The 5,501-nt window shown below is 39.1% G+C and overlaps 1 long non-coding RNA gene across 1 annotated transcript; it reads left to right on the forward strand.

Moving 5' to 3' along the window:
- The first annotated feature begins 834 nt into the window (after positions 1-834).
- LOC112589853 (uncharacterized) lies at positions 835-1,311 on the forward strand. The gene is made up of 3 exons (XR_003113827.1): positions 835-939; positions 1,036-1,124; positions 1,226-1,311. It is a non-coding gene; the product is annotated as an uncharacterized LOC112589853 (long non-coding RNA).
- Positions 1,312-5,501: the final 4,190 nt, after the last annotated feature.

The following is a 5,501-nucleotide window of genomic DNA, read 5'->3' on the forward strand; positions in this document are numbered from 1 at the left end:
TGTAAATTGTCCATTAAAGTCAGAGGAAACCGACCACTTTTCCGTCATTTTGTGATTCACCATACCCACCGCGCTCTCTCTGAGCGGATCCGGCACATTTGTGCGATCACCTAACTACTTGGCGACACCACCGCACACGCAACAAAACATATTTCAAGAGCTTTCCAAAACACTACAACAAAGTATTTTTTTGTTAAGTACATCCCGAGTTATGAAGCTCCAAATTTACAGTATCGTCGGCATTAGCATTACCCAAGGTGTACCGCGTAGAGGTTGCACGATCGGATTTACACCTCTTGTGTGCGTGCGTACGTGTGTGTGTGTGTGTGTGTATGCGTGCGTGCGAACACGCGCGCGCGCACACACACACACACACACGTACGCACGCACACAAGAGGTGTAAATCCGATCGTGCAACCTCCACGCGGTACACCTTGGGTAATGCTAATGCCGACGATACTGTAAATTTGGAGCTTCATAACTCGGAATGTACTTAACAAAAAATACTTTGTTGTAGTGTTTTAGAAAACTCTTGATATACGTTATAAGAATATGCCAAAAAAAGTAGGGCGTTCCATTTGAAAAATTGTTGGTGACCTTCATGTAACCTTCAAATGGCTAACCAAGGTCTAATCAATGATACCTTCTTATGTCCCATTTGATACCATACAACTTTTGTCTGAAACATTTTTCTCTAAAATTATTCATTTCCAAGATATAAGTCTGTAACACTTTAATTGACTCACCGTGTATATATATATATTTTTTAATACAATATACAAAATTAATTATAGTGTTCCAAATTTTATATAATTTTACTTTTTGTAGGAATATCAGAACAGCTTGAAAATGGTAACGAAGACATTTTAGGAAATCCACCAACGACATGATCAATAGCAGACATTTTAAATGAGGAGGATGTTACTCACGATAATAACAGTAAGGAAATACATATTAATTACATAATAACATATCTGTTAGTGAAATTTTCTTACTTGAATAGTAATTAGTTATTCCTTATTTATTATTTTACAGGAAGGAACAGACAACGGATTGGTACGCAATTGCAAGAAGCACGCGATAAATTTGCAGAGATCGCAGAAAATCATACAACTACTTTACGGGTAAAATATTTGTTATTGATTTATTATAGAATTCTGATTATTATAAAAGTTATTAGTTATTAGTCTATTTAACAATAATATTTTCTGTCTTTTTGTAACAGTTACATGCAGAGGCCTCGATGAAACTGGCTGATTCTGCACTGTTAGCAGCTCAGAACGACTTACAATTGAAGAAAGAAGAATTGCAATCGATGAACAGTAAATTAAAGTTTTAGATAATTTACAAAAAATAGTAGATAGGTTATTATAAAAGGTTATTATAAAAGTTATAAATTTATTATGTGCCTTGTCTTTGTACATATTATGATGTTACAATACAACATAATATTATTATTATAATTTATATTAATATATACAAAATTAATTAATATTAATATATACAACATAATATTATTCTTTAAACTCTACTATATTGGCGAGCTATTAGGTTTTCTTGTATGCGAATTGCATGTGCTCGTCCTCGAAAGATACGTTCTCTTTCGTTATCTTCAACATCTGCGTTAAGTCCCATGTGACGGAAAGCTTCGATCTCCATTTCGTCTACTTCTACTTCTTGCATACGATGTGCAATTCTCATATTATGAAGCACAGCACATGCGTTTACTATCTTACCAGCCATGCCTGGCTTGTACATTAATCGCCTCTGCACTGATAAACATTTAAATACCGCTTTCCACACACCAAACAAGCGTTCTACGCATGACCTTGCACTACAAAGATTGTTATTATATCGAAATCGTGGAGAACCAGGTATTTCGTGCTTCAAGGGAGTCATCAGCCAAGGTTCAAGATTATAACCATCATCACCTGTAAAAAGATAATCTTTATTTATCACCGTTTAATGAATAAAACCTACAATCTTACCAATTAACCAAGTATTGCGTTCTCCATTGTTAAATCGTCGTTCCATGATACGATGTATGGGAGAGTTCGACCATATGTATGCGTCATGTCGTGTGCCAGGATATCGTGCGTTTACATTTAATATTTTTAACTCGGGATCACAGATCTGAAATTATGATTACAAAAAATAGATTTTGGGATATTGAATTAAAAAAACTCTTATTTTATATTTTAGATTATAATTATATTGAACTTTAATATATAAATAATACGTACTAATTAGGCATTGATCGTGTGATCACCTCAATGATTAACATAAGCCTCCTCATGTTCTTTTGGTCCTTTAATATTAATATAAGTGCAATCAATCGCTCCGATAGCACCTGGAAATAGCTGAGCTGCAGTTCTGAATTTTTTTCGAGCGACATGGCGTTCCATATCCGTCATGGGAAATTTAACCCATCGTCGTAATAATAAATCATTTATCGCATTGATTACTTTTCGTATACAGCGACTAACAGATGGTTGACTCACTGCAATATCCCATTGCTCTCCGATTGCACCTTGGTAATAGCCGACGGCATAAAACCTGAGAGCAGTTAATATCTGAAAAAAATAGTTTGGAATAAGCAATGATTAAATCTAAAAGCGATAAACTTTCTATAACTTATAGTCCTTAAATTTTACTTTAATGATAATATATGCACAGATTCATAATAACATATGACATTGAATTACTATTGTTCGCTCTTTGGCGAAGCGAACAAGAGGCCAGGACGGCTCAGCAATGAGCGCGGGGTGCGACTTAACAGGAAGATAATGTGGTCTCTTTTGTTTTTTATGGGATCGGTCCTCCTTTCCGTCCTGGTCAGCTTCGACGTTCGTCGAGGCGCTGGGAGGCCAATGCTCGCCCGTTGAAGCGTGAGCACAACTCGAACACGCGATCCCAATTTTATTATATAAAAAAATACAAAATAAACTTTAACAATGTACGATGAATGTGATCGTGCGTCGCACGTCCGTTCGAAACGCAATGCGTTGAGGCCGCAATCGTATTTCGGACGATGAGGTTCGACCGGAGCGGTCGAGCAGCTGAGTTGGAAAAACCGAAAAACGGAGCGGAACAAACTGAACTATTACTTGCGAGCGGTTTCGTGCGAAGAGAAGATCTGATCGACGCGAGGAAACGAAAAGCCGTTCGTCACTTCGATCTTACATGTATTGTTTTGTTTTGTGTCGCTCGGAGATGATATGGTAACCGCTATTTGGTCGAAAACGTTGCCATATTAAGCAGTCACATACGGACAAAACGTGACAACAACTACGCGGTGTCCGATATCAAACACGCACGGCGTGCTCACGCGAGAGTCACGCAGGATATCTCGTGATATCGAGAATCCTTGATTTCGTCGACACAAAGAGCGGCGCCTTGGACGGATCGCAATCAACTATAGTATTTTAAATGAGTGCAAAATAATCAGTATCTGGTGTTCTGTGCTGAGACTATATGGACGCTGATGTTCTAATCGTGGTTCTAAAATATTAGCCAATTCTATGACGATATCTGGAGTTAATCTATATAATTTAATAAATTCATCATCGTGGAGGTCGAATGGATCATGGGCATCTCGCCATTCTCTCCTCTCCACATGGCGTTCTAAACGTCTTACTCGATGCTCCAGATTTAATAAGTCCCACGCAAGAAATCCTTCTGCCATTTGTACTACACTAGAATGCAATATGATATTGCTTAATATATTACATGTTATTTGGAACACAATAACAAATTTACGATTTCTACTAATAAATTTTTATAAATTATCAATAATTAATCAGAAAGTCATGAGTTTCACATAGTTACTTAAATATATCCCTGGTGAAAATTTTTTACTGAAAATTAATGATTTTCTCTGAAAAATTAGTTTTTCATAGAAAGTAAAAGATTTTCAAAGTATGTCATAGAAAGTACGAAATTTTTATGAAAAAATATAATTTTCTCTTTCCTTTTCAATGAAAATCTGAAAATATCTGAAATGTTTTCTGAATTTTTCAAAAATTGTTCCAATCTACTGAGTTTTTCATAGTTTTTGTTAGATTTTCAGCAAAATTTTTTCAATCAAAATTTTTCCAGGGATGTTTAGATATATCCAATTTTATATCACGTCAATAAAATTGGAGATAATTAAACATATATGTATCTACACATTCTTTAAAGTATATTATTAATTGTAAGATAAAAGGTAAATCAAATTATGTTAGGTTAGGTTGGCTTAGATTACCTTGTTCTAATAATCTGAGTTAGCCTATTTTCATTGCGTGTTAAAAGTATATAATATTAATATGAAGAGCATATAATATATTCTATATTATTTATTTAACAAATATTTACAGTGGTATTTAATATTATAGATTGTAACGGTAACGCCCGCGGGGTTCGGTGCGATCGGTCGCCCACCGTCGCGCCCGGCTCGCCGCTTCCGCGACTCCTCGCTCGCCGCCGCGCCGGTGCAATACTCGGGTGAAGGGCTAGTTCAAGGTAGCTTCTCGGAAGAAATGTGTGTTCAGCGTTTCTGTGTTAACAAGTTGGGTGCGGCCCGCAAGGCGCCCCGTTTATTTAAAAGACGTTCGATGCTATATAATAGATATATATATATATAAGTGTATGTGGGCCGCTCGCTGGCCCGGTGTGGCGTCGGTGATGTCCGTTCCTTGGTGCCCGTGATTCCTGCGTAGCCGCAAGGGTGGTCCCCTATCCGAGGGATCAGAGGGGATGTTCCGCGGCCTTTTGGCGGTCCGACGTCCTCGGCCACGAGTCCTGTTGAGGGCGACTTACGCCAGCTGTTCTTTGGATAAGCGGGAGGTGGTTTATTCCGGGCAGCGTACCACGGTCACAAAGTCGGACAAGCACTGATAATTCCGCGAACCGATGCTTCGGAAATATTCTACGTCGGTGGCCAACGGCTGCCGATGCAGACGGACGAACACTTATCCTCGCGCACAGGAATTTAGAAATTAATCTACGTCGGTGGCTAATTGCTACCGACGCAGACAGACGAGCACTTATGAATCGCGGACGGCGGCGAACTGCTGCCGTTGGGCGGACGAGCACTTATATTCCGCGCACAAATACTTAGAAATATTCTGTGCTGGTGGCTAACTGCTGCCGATACAGACGGACGAGCACATATAAATCCGCGAACAGATACCTAGAAATATTCTGTGCCGGTGGCTAACTGCTGCCGACACAGACGGACGAGCACGTATAAATCCGCGAACAGATACCTAGAAATATTCTGTGTCGGTGGCTAACTGCTGCCGACACAGACAGATGAATACGGTAAATTCGCGAACGGATACTTAGAGATATTCTGTGCCGGTGGCTAACTGCTGCCGACACAGACGGACAAGTACGGTAAAGTCGCGATGCCTGGTCGGCCGACGAGGCTCGGCTGCCGGGTCTTATAAAATTTCCCGGTGGTTCGGTACGGTGTGGAAGCTTTACTCACCGGCGGATGCCTTGCCTTCTCATCGACT

Source organism: Harpegnathos saltator, unplaced genomic scaffold, assembly GCF_003227715.2.
Source record: "Harpegnathos saltator strain DR-91 unplaced genomic scaffold, Hsal_v8.6 scaffold633, whole genome shotgun sequence".
Lineage (NCBI taxonomy): Eukaryota > Metazoa > Arthropoda > Insecta > Hymenoptera > Formicidae > Harpegnathos > Harpegnathos saltator.